The sequence below is a fragment of the Pongo abelii genome, chromosome 15 (genome assembly GCF_028885655.2).
Source record: "Pongo abelii isolate AG06213 chromosome 15, NHGRI_mPonAbe1-v2.0_pri, whole genome shotgun sequence".
NCBI lineage: Eukaryota > Metazoa > Chordata > Mammalia > Primates > Hominidae > Pongo > Pongo abelii.
Window position 1 is genome coordinate 26,307,400 of NC_072000.2, and position 14,381 is coordinate 26,321,780.

General features: G+C 47.9%; 1 protein-coding gene across 9 annotated transcripts in view; it reads right to left on the bottom strand.

Moving 5' to 3' along the window:
- SLC7A7 (solute carrier family 7 member 7) overlaps positions 1 to 14,381 on the bottom strand; it is a 61,818-nt gene that overhangs the window by 6,805 nt on the left and 40,632 nt on the right.

Consider the following 14,381-nt stretch of genomic DNA (forward strand, 5'->3'; position numbering starts at 1 on the left):
CTGAAAGAAAAATAATACTGATTGGTGACTTACCCTTACCACCGTAGGGCCTTAGACTCCCAAGCAATTTTTCCAGTACCAGTCACCAAGGTATACCCTTCAGCCAAAGACAGACCCTCTGACCTGCTCTGCACTGGAACCCTCGGGCCCCAGAGTGTCCTCACCATTATCACACAAAGGTCTCTATACTCCCTACCCCCAGCACCTTATATGGGAGACACAAAACAAAGTGACTGCAGATCCGCTTACATAAAAAATACATCCAAATGTCCAATCACAGCAGTGGGAGGCAACTGGGAACTGTACAGGATTAGTGATTGTTCCGGCTCTTGGCTCTGAAAAGTCACGGTCTTTCCCTCCTACCTCCCATTTCCCATGGGCTCCAGGACACAGCACTCTGACTCTGTGGTATTACTGTTAACCTTGAGGAGTTCTGCTGTGACTTATCCAATGCTGAGCCAGCAGGTCATTCTGTGTGGCCAAGGATTAGGATGAAGGCCAGACTTCCTGCCCACTGCCTGGCAGCTCAGCTGCCTGCTTTTGTGCTTGGAAAGATTCTTGCAGCTAAGAGTGGTTCCTGTAGAATGGGGACAGGGCATTTTTCCTGATGGGACAATAGAGAAGTAAGAGCCACACACATTCCCCCAGTCCTTCTACTCAGAAGTACAGGTTTTAAAAGTACCTTTTATCAGGGTTCTTAACTAGGCCTCCATAAGGCTCGAAATTCTTTTTCAAAGTGTTACGTCCATATGAATACAGACATACCTAAGAAAAAGGTTCATACCTTTTCTTAGAAAACGATCATAGCTTTTATCAGAATCTCAAAGAAGTCCATTATCCCTCCCCCAACAAAAAAGTTACAATCTATGACTTGAATTTGAATTACTTGAAGAAATTCAACAAGGGAGGTCCACACATGCTGTGAGGTTGACCAGTAGCCCCAGGATGTGGCCGAGAAGAAAGTTGGAAAAAATAACACAGATCTTCCCACTGGTAGCATAGTGAATCGCTTCATTGCTCCCTCCTTCCCAGCTCAGCAACTGGAACACTATAAGGAGGGCTTAACTTTAAAGCCCTTCTCCCAAGGGCTCCAAGGGCAAGGTCAACATCACCCTGCCTTACCAGTCAAGAGAATGAGGCCTAGTACAGTTCTTGCCTACTTCAGGCCACCAACACAGTCAGAAACACCCTCTGTCTGAGTTCTCCTGGCAGTGGTGTGGCCTTGGTGTCGCTAGTCCTCTTATTTTGTGGTGTCCTGACCTCACCACATTCTGGCTACTTCATCCTGAGAAGCAGGAAAGTCTGGCCTCTCAGAACAGCTGCCCCATCTTCTCTCTCTCACCCTCCCTTCCACCACCACCCTCATTCTACTGACTGCCCAAGTTCCTTTCTGCTGTTCCTGAGAAGGGGCATTCCTGTCCTATGCAAATGCTTGCCTTTCTGCCTAATAAACAGCAAACCTTATCACAGGGCTGGGCAAAAATGTACCCACAGCTCCAGGCCACCCCAGTGCTAAGTTAATAATTAAGACACAAGTGTGCAGCACCCCACAAAATGACCAAAGTGCCTGTATCTTGCCCTCCACAAATCTTTCAAATCTGTCACTCCTCCTCAGCCAGTCACCCATCCTTTACTCCCCACTGGACTCCAGCCTCCAGCCACTCAACAACTTAGTGCCCCTTCTCCCAGCCTGTAACCTCTGCCCTTTTATCCTAGGCTCTGTGGCTGGCTCATAACCACAATGTAGCCAGGTTTCCAAGTAGAAACACCAGACACAAAGGATGCTGCCACATTGTCAGGGGAATGGGATCCCCAAATACAAATTTATGATTCCCTGCAGGGTAACTATGAGTCATAACACCAAACTGGAATAAGCTTACAGGACTAGTTCTAGTTCAGACTCAGTCTGAGCTGTGTGCCACAAGGTTCTTCTCAGTTCTGTCCAGGGATGTAGGCAGGGAAAAGGAGGGATAAGCAACCAATTCACCACCTGCTACCACAGCAGATTCTGAAATGGAAATACATGGCTTGTTTATATTTTATTTATTTTATTTTTATTTTTGAGACAGAGTTTCACCCTTGTTGCCCAGGCTGGAGTGCAATGGCATGGTCTCGGCTCATGGCAACATCTGCCTCCCAGGTTCAAGCCATTCTCCTGCCTCAGCCTCCCAAGTAGCTGGGATTACAGGTGTGCGCCACTATGCCCAGCTAATTTTTATATTTTTAGTACAGACGAGGTTTCACCATGTTGGCCAGGCTTGTCGCAAACTCCTGACCTGAGGTGATCCACCCACCTCAGCCTCCCAAAGTGCTGGGATTACAAGCGTGAGCCACTGCGCCTGGCCTATATTTTATTATTATTTTATTTATTTATTTATTTATTTATTTATTTTTGAGACACAATCTTGCTCTGTCACCCAGGCTGAAGTGCAATGGCATGATCTCGGCTCACTGCAACCTCCACTTCCCAGGTTCAAGCGATTCTCCTGCCTCAGCCTCCCGAGTAGCTGGGACTACAGGTGTGTGCCACCATGCCTGGCTAATTTTTGTATTTTTAGTAGAGATGGGGTTTCACCATACTGGCCAGGCTGATCTCGAACTCCTGAGCTCAGGTGATCCGCCCACCTCGGCCTCCCAAAGTGCTGGGATTACAGGCCTGAGCCACCACAGCCGGCCCTTTTTTTTTTTTTTTTTTTTCTCGGAGATGGGGGTCTCACTCTTTCACCCACACCAGAGTACAGTGGAGAAATCATAGCTCACTGCAGCATCGAACTCCTGAGCTCAAGGGATCCTCCCAGCTCAGCCACCCTAGTAGCTGAGATCAAAGCTGTGCACCACCATGCCCAGCTAATTTGTTTTAAATTTTTTTTTTTTTTGAGATGGAGTCTTGCTGTCACCCAGGCTGGAGTGCAGTGGTGCGATGCTCACTGCAACCTCTGCCTCCAGGGTTCAAGCAGTTCTCCTGCCTCAGCCTCTTGAGTAGCTAGGACTACAAGTGCCCACCACCACATATGGCTAATTTTTGTATTTTTAGTAGAGACGGGGTTTCACCATGTTGGTCAGGCTGGTCTCGAACTCCTGACCTCGTGATCTGCCCTCCTCAGCCTCCCAAAGTGCTGGGATTACAGGTGTGAGCCACCGTGCCTGGCTGTTTTAATTTTTTTAGGGACAGGGTCTTGCTATGTGGCTCAGGCTGGTCTCGAACGCCTGGCCTCAGGCAATCTTTCCACCTCAGCCTTCTGAGGAGTAACTGGGATTATAGGGAGAAGCCATGGCACCTGGGTGGCTTGTTTACATTTTAATCCCTATTGCTTCTCTACTTCTCTTTTTTTTTTTGAGACAGTCTTGCTCCGTCCCCCAGGCTGGAGTACAGTGGTGCGATCTCAGCTCACTGCAACCTCTGCCTCCTGGGTTCAAGCGGTTCTCCTGCCTCAGCCTCCCGAGTAGCTAGAATTACAGACATGCAACACCATGCCCGGCTAATTTTTGTATTTTTAGTAGAGACAGGGTTTCACCATGTTAGCCAGACTAGTCTCAAACTCCTGACCTCAGGTGATCTGCCCGCCTCAGCCTCCCAAAGTGCTGGGATTACAGGTGTGAGTCACCAGCGTGCCCAGCCTCTTCTCTACTTCTCTATCCATCCGTTTGTATCCCTCTCTTTGTCCACCAGTATCCCACCTCCCCGACTCCTGAGCCTGATTTCTTAGCCACTGACCCACCTTCTAGCTCTGATCTGCTCTCTGTACTGAGCACAGAAGGCTCAGTTTGAATGAGGAAGGGAATCCTACAGAAAGAAACCAGGGAGCAGAGGGAACTGCCTGAAGAGAGCTAGCCCTCCTCTTCCTCAAAGCCTAGCTTCCTCCAGGGCCTCTTGGCTGTGGGAACAGGAAATGGGTATGGCAGGCAGCAGTGCTGACAGGGCTTTTTGTCCCCACCTCAGCGGATACAGCTGACCAGTGGCCCCAGAGCCCAGCTAAGTGCACTGCTCTTGAAGTGGAGCCCAACCTCCTGCTTCAGGGCGAGGGACAGGAGGGGACCATGGGGTTAGGATAATATGGAGGCAACTGCAAGTAAACCTCAAGGGCAGAGATGCCCTCCCCTTCTACCTCTAGGGGCAATTCAATCCCCACCCAACACTGGGCCAAGTCTATAGGAGGATAACCTGAAATCACCTTTGACCCTTGACTCAGGTGCAGCAGCACTCCTGCTTTGACCCCAGGGGGAGAAAAAAAGAATCTGCAAAGAAGTCACTCCTGGCCGTGCACGGTGGCTTACGCCTGTAATCCCAGCACTTTAGGAGGCCGAGGTGGGCGGATCATGAGGTCAAGAGATCGAGACCATCCTGACCAACATGGTGAAACCCCGTCTCTACTAAAAATACAAAAATTAGCTGGGCATGGTGGTGCGTGCCTGTAGTTCCATCTACTTGGGAGGCTGAGGCGGGAGAATCGCTTGAACCCAGGAGGCAGAGGATGCAGTGAGCCAAGATCACACCAGTGCACTCCAGCCTGGTGACAGAGCAAGACTCCATCTCAAAAAAAAAAAAAAAAAAAGTCACTCCTATAACCATCTAAAAAGATGTTCCTGAATGGATCATCAAACCCAGCCTACATAGAGGGTCCCTGGGAGTAGAAGACTAGTTCTAGTGGTAAGGCCCAGCATCAGCACTAGAACTAGAAGCCAGAAAGCACCAGACCAGGTGGATCCAAAACAGAACAAAACTTGCAGGCCCACTCTGGATCAGATGCTCAGATTTAGTTTAGATACCTAAATGAAACAGTTCCTGAAAAAGAACATTAAACCCTCAATTCTGTAAGCACTATTACCTTTAAATACACACAATGTATGTACCTTTAAATACACAAAATGTAACACACAAAACTTATGATTACAGGCGTGAACCACCATGCCCGGTGTCATTCCATTTTAAAAGTGATCTATAGAGCCAGGCGCGGTGGTTCACGCCTGTAATCCCAGCACTTTGGGAGACTGAGGCGGGCAGATCACTTGAGGCCAGGAGTTCGAGACCAGTCTGGCCACCATGGTGAAACCCCGTCTCTACTAAAAATATAAATATTAGCTGGGTGTGGTGGCGCATGCCTGTAATCCCAGCTACTTGGAGGCAGAGGCAGGAGAATCGTTTGAACCCAGGAGGCAGAAATTGCAGTGAGCCAAGATCACGCCACTGCACTCCAGCCTGGGTGACAGAGTGAGACTCCATCTCAAAAAATAAAATAAACTGATCTATAGCTCTTCCTTTTTACTAAGCCAACAGCATCTTCCTCCCAGCTTCTACCACTGGTGCCAGACCTCTCCTCTGGCTCCACACAGAATGAAGCTAAACCCTCTTCCACCCAATGGCCCTTCTTAACATTAAAGATGAATATCCCAGCCGGGTGCTGCCTCACGCCTGTAATCCCAGCACTTTGGGAGGCCAAGGCGGGCGGATCATCTGAGGTTGGCAGTTCGAGACCAGCCTGACCAACATGGAGAAACTCCGTCTCTACTAAAAATACAAAAATTGGCCAGGCGTGGTGGTACATGCCTGTAATCCCAGCTACTCGGGAAGCTGAGGCAGAAGAATCACTTCAACTCGGGAGGCGGAGGTTGCGGTGAACTGAGATCTTGCCATTGCACCAGCCTAGGCAACAAAAGCAAAACTCCGTCTCAAAAAAAAAAAAAGCCAGGCGCGGTGGCTCACGCCTGTAATCCCAGCACTTTGGGAAGCCGAGGCGGGCGGATCACGAGGTCAGGAGATCAAGACCATCCTGGCTAACACGGTGAAACCCCATCTCTACTAAAAATACAAAAAATTAGCCGGGTGTGGTGGCAGGCGCCTATAGTCCCAGCTACTCGGGAGGCTGAGGCAAGAGAATGGCATGAACCCGGGAGGCAGAGCTTGCAGTGAACCAAGATCGCGCCACTGGGCAACAGAGTGAGACTCTGTCTCAAAAAAAAAAAAAAAAAGCCAGGTGCAGTGGCTCACGCCTGTAAACCCAGCACTTTGAGAGGCCAAGGCGGGTGGATCACGAGGTCAAGAGATTGAGACCAGCCTGCCCAACATGGTGAAAACCTGTCTCTACTAAAATACAAAAATTAGCCAGGCATGATGGCACAAGCCTGTAGTCCCAGCTACTCGGGAGGCTGAGGCAGGGGAATTGCTTGAACCCGGGAGGCAGAGGTTGCAGTGGGCCGAGATCACGGCACTGCACTCCAGCCTGGCCACAGAGCAAGACTCCATCTAAAAACAACAACAAAGGATGAACATCCTTTCCCCTTGAGTCTTTACTCCTTCAGGCTAAAACCCAGATTTTACAACCCCTTGTGGAGCAAATATGGCTTCCAGACCCCTCACCGTCCCAGGACTGTCATTTATTTCACTTTGTCATTTACTGCATATACTTCACTGTGTCAGTGTTTCCCCGGAAATGCAAGACCCCACACAGAAAACTCCAGACACTGTTGCCGACTACGGAGTCTCAACCTGAAATCATTGTTTACTACAACTCCTTTCTTTCCCACCTCAAAGTGATGAGCTCTTTCCTCCCCTCTTTCTGGACCTATAAAAATGATTTTTTCAGCTGGGTGCGATGGCTCATGCCTATAATCCCAGCACTTTGGGAAGCCGAGGTGGGAGGATCGCTTGAGTCCAGGAGTTCAAGACCAGCCTGGGCAACATTGTGAGAACACATCTCCACAAAAAATTTTTTTAGTTAGCCAGACATGGCGGCACACACCTGTGGTCCCAGCTACTTGGGAGGCTGAGGTAGGGGGATCGCTTGAGCCCAAGTGGTCAAGGCTGCAGGGAGCTGTGATCGCACCCCTGCACTGCAGCCTGGGCAACACAGTAAGATCCTTTCTCCAAAACAAAAAAAGTGATTTTTTTTTCCCCCAGATACAGGACTTCATATTTAGCCTTACTGACTTTCCTCTGAGTTTTTATGCATTATTCTTATATATTAGATATGGGATTTTTCCTTCTTGATTTTATTAGTTCAAATCCCTTCTTTAATTTTGTGAAATCTGCAAATTTGATCAGCATACCTCCTGAGTCTTCACTGAAGTCACCCTAAAAATGTTGACTAGGGCAGGGCACAGTGGCTCACGCCTGTAATACCAGTACTTTGGGAGACTGAGGCGGGAGGATCACCTGAGGTCAGGAGTTTGAGACCAGCTTGGCCAACATAGTGAAACCCCGTCTCTACTGAAAAAACAAAAATTAGCCGGGCGTGGTGGTGGGCACCTGTAGTCCCAGCTACTCGGGAGGCTGAGGCAGGAGAATCGCTTGAACCCAGGAGGCGGAGGTTGCAGTGAGCCGAGATTACACCACTGCACTCCAGCCTGGGTGACAGAGTGAGACTCCGTCTCAAAGATAAATAAATAAATAAATAAATGTTGACATGGGCTGGGAGCGGTGGCTCACAGCTGTAATCTCAACACTTTGGGAGGCTGAGGCAGGCAGATCACTTGAGGCCAGGAGTTCGAGACCAGCCTGGCAATATGGCAAAACCCCATCTCTACTAAAAGGAAAATACAAAAATTAGCAGGGTGTGATGGCACACGCCTGTGGTCCCAGCTACTCAGGAGGCTGAGACATGGGAATTGTTTGAGCCTGGGAGGCAGAGGCTGCACTGAGCCAAGATTGTGCCACTGCACTCCAGCCTAGGTGACAGAGCAAGACTCTGTCTCAAAAAAATTTTTTTAATAAAAAAAATTAAAATGTTAGGCCGGGCATGGTGGCTCACGCCTGTAATCCCAGCACTTTGGTAGGCCAAGGCAGGCAGATCACAAGGTCAGGAGGTCAAGACCATCCTGACCATCCACAGAATGAAGATTGCTAATGAAGTGACAAAACAGGGAAATCATTCTGTATTATCTGGTTGGGCACAATGTAATCACAAAAGTTCTTAAAGATGAAAGAAGGAGGCAGAAAGGTCAATGTCAGAGTAGTACAATATGAGAAAGACTCTCCCAGTTACTGCTGACTTTGAAAATGGAAGGGTCCGTGAGACTCTAGAAGCTGGGAAAGGCAAGAAGATGGATTCTCTCTTTAAGCCTCCAGAAAGAAACACAGTGCTACTTCATAGTAGTCCAGTGAGACCCATTTCAGACTTCTGACCTCCAGAACTATGAGATGATAAATTTGTGTTGTTTTCAGCCACTCAATTGGTGGTAACTTGTTAGAGAAGCAATAGAAAACTCATATATTGGCTGGGCACAGTGGCTCGCTCCTGTAATTCCAGCACTTTGGGAGGCCAAGGTGGGCTGATCCCTTGAGCTCAGGAGTTTGAAAGCAGCCTGGGCAACATAGAGAAACCCTGATTCTACAAAAAATACAAAAATTAGCTGGGCCTGGTGGCGTGCACCTGTAGTCTCAACTACTCAGGAGGCTAAGGTGGGAGAATTGCTTGAGCCTGGGGAGGTCAAGGCTGCAGTGATCCTTGATTGCACCACTGCATTCCAGCCTGGGTGACAGAGCAAGACTATCTCAAAAAAAAAAAAAAAAAAAAACTAACTGCAGGCAGAAAACTGGAAGCAGCACTGGGTGGTACTATTCATTACATTTGTTGAAAAATGGAGAAAGGGGAAGTGAAACCCTTGACAGCTCACTAAATCTTGGTGTACTGAAATTTCCCTCTCACTTCAATCAAAAGAATCTAAATGTGACTTTATGCGAAGGAGGCAGGCATCCCTTATGATAGCAGATCCTCAAACAAGTATGTATCTCTCTCTTTAATGTACTACATCAATCCCAGCTCTTCTAGCAAATCATCATTTATGAACAAAGTATACTCTTTCATTATCATATTCTAATCAAATATCGCTGATGGCTATGAAATTGTTTCCTCCTTTCAGTAAAAGGTCAAATACGGGCCGGGTGCAGTGGCTCATGCCTGTAATCCCAGCACTTTTGGAGGCGGAGGCGGACAAATCATGAGTTCAAGAGATTGAGACAATCCTGGCCAACATGGTGAAACCCCGTCTCTACTAAAAATACAAAAATTAGCTGGGTGTGGTGGTGTGCGCCTGTAGTCTCATCTACTCAGGAGGCTGAGGCAGGAGAATCACTTGAACCCAGGAGGCGGAGGTTGCAGTGAGCCATGATCGCGCCACTGCACTCCAGCCTGGTGACAGAGCGAGACTCCATCTCACACACACACACACAAAAAAAAGGTCAAATACGTTTATTAGCCTTACTTGTAATATTTGTAGATAAGAGTTCAAAAGCATCATTTCTGATCTTCCATCCGATTTTCTCCAAATGCATTACTGAGCAACTCCTCTCTGCCTTTATTCTCTGCTATGTAGTACCTGATAGTCTCCAAAATACCCAGATTTATACTTTTATCTAGGCATTTTTCTCCTTGCCTCTAAAATTTCCATTTTAAAGCCTTATTATACACATCTCTCCCAATCCCTACAAACCTCCTCTTTCCCTTATCAGGAGTTTATCTTTCTGGTATCTTAGAATTTACGGTCAGGAACTCTGTTCTGTGTTCTTTTTTCTTTCACATACACAGCCTTCAGTTGACAAAGAGACGAAAATTCCACCTGCCACTCAGTTTGCTACTTTAAACTTCACACCACCAGTGAGACATCTCAGCTATCTTCTGACTGGTGACATCGTTCATCCCACAGCAATCAGCAGAAGGATAGCAATCCCTAGGCTTAATTGGTGTGAGCAAGCTCTTGGTCACATGTTGCTCAGAAAAACCGCACATTTCTAGGTTAGGCTGGGTCTGTGTATAGTCAGATGCACACTATTCCTGGGGGAAGGCCAAACCCCACAACTGGCATACTCAGGCCTGCTAATACCCTGGTGTCTCCAAAATACTCTACCACTGCTGTTTCCTCAGAAGGTCCAGATTTAAGCTCTCTCTGGAAACGCCTCATATCTGTTACCTAAACCCAGAGATTTCAAGTCTCTTCTTCCTTTTCTTTGCTGCATCCCCATTTGTTTTGTCTAATGTTGGTTTGGGAAACACTCTACACCTTGAAATCACATTTTCACCCTGGCTTCTTTGATACATTATTTCTTCCACTCTCCCTAGGTGCTGTTATTGCTCTCAGATAGCAGATGGCCTTCAAATTATTTTACTTTTCAGACTACAGAAACATTTTATTCCAGGTGCGGTGGCTCATGCCTATAATCCCAGCACGTTGGAAGGCCAAGACGTGAGGATCACTTGAGGCCAGGAGTTGGAGACCAGCCTGGGCAACATAGTGAGACCCTTTCTCTACAAAAAAATTACAAATTAGCTGGACTTGGTGGTGCACACTGATGGTCCTAGCTACTTGGAAGGCTGAGGTGGGAAGGTCACTTGAGTGCAGGATTGAGCCCATAACCATGCTACTGCACACCAGCCTGGGCAACAAAGCAAGACTTCGTCTCAGAAAATAAAATAACATTTTTGGCCAGGCGTGGTGGTGGCTCACGCCTGTAATCCCAGCACTTTGGGAGGCCGAAGTGGGCGGATCACCTGAGGTCAGGCGTTCATGACCAGCCTGACCAACATGGCAAAACTCAGTCTCTACTAAAAATACAAAAATTAGCCAGGCATGGTGGCGCACGCCTATAATCCCAGCTACCTGGGAGTCTGACAGAGGAGAATCATTTTGAACCCGGGAGGCAGAGGTTGCAGTGAGCCGAGATCACGCCACTGCACTCCAGCCTGGATGATACAGCAAGGCTCCATCTCAAAAAAAAAAAAAAAGAAAGAAAGAAAAGAAAAGAAAAAAGAAGAAAATAAAATTTAAAAAAAATTTTTTTTTTTTTTTAAGACAGAGTCTCGCTCCGTCGCCCAGGCTGGAGTGCAGTGGTGCGATCTCGGTGCATTGCAACCTCCCCCTCCCGGGTTCATGCCGTTCTCCTGCCTCAGCCTCCCAAGTAGCTGAGACTACAGGCGCCCGCCACCAAGCCCGGCTTATTTTTTGTATTCTTTAGTAGAGACGGGGTTTCACCGTGTTAGCCAGGATGGTCTCAGTCTCCTGACCTCGTAAGCCGCCCGCCTCGGCTTCCCAAAGTGCTGGGATTACAGGCGTGACTCACCGCGCCTGGCCAATTAAAATAAAAATTTTAAAGAAACAACCAATTCGCTTACTCAGGTGTCATGGGTGAGAGCCTCTGTAATTGCCTTTGCAAAATTATGACTGAGACAGTGAAAGAGATCTAACTTAACTGACTCCATCTTGCTTCTAACCTCCAAGCTGTCTTTATTTATTCCGGGGCATAGGCTGAACTAACTTTGGGAGAAACTTAGTTTATAATTTAGACAAAGAGGATAACAGCCCTTTCCCAAAGCAGACCTCCTTCTTGCCTGGGGACTAGATTGCCTTTGTAGGACTAACATTAGCCACAAGATTAGAAATTATAATTTAGGGCTGGGCACAGTGGCTCATGCCTGTAATCCCAGCACTTTGGGAGCCAGAGGAGGGCGGATCACCTGAGGTCAGGAGTTCAAGACCAGCCTGGGCAATATGGTGAAAACCTGTCTCTACTAAAAATAAAAAATAAAATTAGCTGGGCTTGGTGGCGTGCACCTGTAACCCCAGCTACTAGGGAGGCTGAGGCAGGAGAATTACTTCAACCCGGGAGGCGGAGGTGGCAGTGAGCCAATATCACACCACTGCACTCCAGCCTGGGTGACAGAGCAAGACTCCATCTCGAAAAAAAAAAGAAATTATGGTTTAGGAGTCACGCAGCTGGAAGCTACAAGATTCTGACCTTCCCTAAACTGCTCCTAAGATCAGTGCTTGAGGTATTTTGCAGACCCTGCTCTTGGTGGATCAGCTGGCCCCACCCAGATCAATAAACTGGCTTATCAGATCTTGTGGCCCCCACCCAGGAACTGACTGAGCGCAAGAAGACAGCTCTGACTCCCTATGATTTCATCTCTAACTAATCAGCACTCCTGGCTCACTGGCTTCCCCTGACCCGCCAAGTTATCCTTAAAAACTCTGCTCCCGTAATGTTCGGGGAGACTGATTTGAGTAATAATAAAACACCAGTCTCCCGCACAGCCGGCTCTGTGTGAATTACTCATTATTGCAATTCCCCTGTCTTGAAGAATCGGCTCTGTCTAGGCAGTGGGCAAGGTAAACCCCTTGGGCAGTTACACCTCTGGCAAGAAGACACACCAAATGCAATCCCTGTGGGTCACTGGATCGGAGTCCTCCCGCTCTCCTTGCTGGAACTCAGTCAGCACTTTGGTCCCCGTGTCTCTGACCACTCTGAGGGAGCAAGCAGGCAGTTTGTACCAGGAGGGTCTTATAGTAACAACCCCATGAGTCCCTTCTCCAAGCCGTGTAAATCCAGTCTTTATTGGTTTGCTTAGCTAGGGGTCAGTTCAAGTCCTCAGGTACCAGATCTCAAGCCTGAGTGAGCATCAGTATCACCTGAGGAATTTGTCGACCCACAACTTCAGAGCCCCACACCCCAGAGGTTCTGATGCAGGAGACCTGAGACAGTTTCGCAGGCTAGTCTGAGGACCTGCTTCTCTGGGTGTGTTTCCTTAGGTAATCACCTACGGAAATAACCACACACAGAGCAGCTGTATCAGAACAGTCGCAACCCTTTGCTAACTCAAGGCTCCTCTATCCTGGCTGCAAACTGGCATCACTTGACGAGCTTTAACAAAGTCCAGTGCTCAGGCCCCACCCAGACCAATGAAGTCAGAAATTCTGGGGTGGAACCCAGGCATCGGCATGTTTTTAAAACTCCCCAGGTGACTCTGAAGCATGGTGACAATTGAGAACGGCTTTTCCTACCTCCAGTGACACAAGACCCTCATCAATTCTCCTCAAAAGCAATTTTTCTGCTTCCTCAATTCTTGTTCTCCAAGCCAATTCTCATCTCATTCTTCTCCCCAGTGGTTCAGATTTATGTAGTCAGGGAGTGGGAGTGATGAGTATTGTTTTCTTTCTTTTCTTTTTTTTTTTTTTTTTTGAGACAGGGTCTCACTCTGTTGCCCATGCTGGAATGTAGTGGCACAATCTTGGCTCACTGCAGCTTGGACCAAATAGGCTTAAACAATCCTCCCATCTCAGCCACCTGAGTAGCTGGGACTACAAGCATGCACCACCATGCCCAACTAATTTTTTTTTTTTTTTTTTTTTTTTTGTAGAGACCAAGTTCCCCAGACTGGTCTCCTGAGCTTAAGCCATCCTCCTACCTCAGTCTCCCAAAGTGCTGGGATTACAGGCGTAAGCCACCGTGCCCGGCCTTGTTTTCTTAATTCTCCAAATGATTCCAATCCACAGCCAGAGTTAGGACCCACTGCTGCCCAGCATCTTCCGCAACCTCCTCTAGGCTACCTGCCCAGCTTCTTCTGAGGCAGAGAGAAAAAGAAAGGAACATAGAAACATAGAACATAGAAAGAAAGAGAGCAAGGATGAGCCCCCAAAGGGGCTTGATGATCAAAGCAGCATAAAGGTCTACCCCTTCACTGCTGGTCAAGAGTTTGTTCCAAAGTTCACAACAAACCCACACTAGAAAGAACCCAAGGCTCTGATGAAAGCCTATTTCTTGAGGTGAATATGGGCCAGAAAAGGTAGGTTTCTTCACCTCCACCCTCAGATGGCTCTTGGGAAAAACCCTCTGAAAAAGGCAACTAGCTTCCAAGTGGAAGGTTCAAAGGGCAAAAGTCAGTTGGGGGCCCAGCATCTGACTGTTCCACCTCATTAGCCACAAGTACATGAGATCAGTCATTCTGGTACCAGGAGAAGCTGCACGAGGACACCTGGACAAAGCTCTCAGACACACAGAGATCCAAAGTCCTTCACAGCCCACAGCAGCTCTGGCAGACTCAGAGTAAGCTGTCTGCCCCCTTCTCACAGCAACCCTCAGCCCCCACCAGCACCCTGAAAGGCAAAAGCAGGAAATACCCTTCTCAGCCAAGTTGAACCCGGAATCATATCTTCTGTTCATTCATCCAGCCAACATTTACTGAAGAACCCACTACATGCAATTCACTGTGGCCATGTATGCATGACACGAAGAATCTTTGCCTGATCCCTGAAGAACAGTACTCTGTAAACAAAGAGCCCTGAATTGCCAGGTACTGCTGACTCATTGGTACAGGGGACATACTGAAGACATAGATGGTAAAAATGTCCTGGTAGTGTCCTGAATGGCAAAACAACTAGGTCTCAGTGTGGGCAAGTGTAGGTAAGGCAAGAACAGTAATGTCCACCTGTGAATAGTGGGCCAAAATACCTTGGCTCTGAGGAAAGGACAGTCGGGTGGAGCTGGACTTCTGGACACCTATCCTCTTACTGAGAGAGAAGTTCCACCTCTCTCGCAAAACAGGAAGAAAAGGCTCAGCCCTCCTTTCTGATCACTGGGCTATTGTGAAGTAAAATTTAAACTGCTTTTAAGTCAT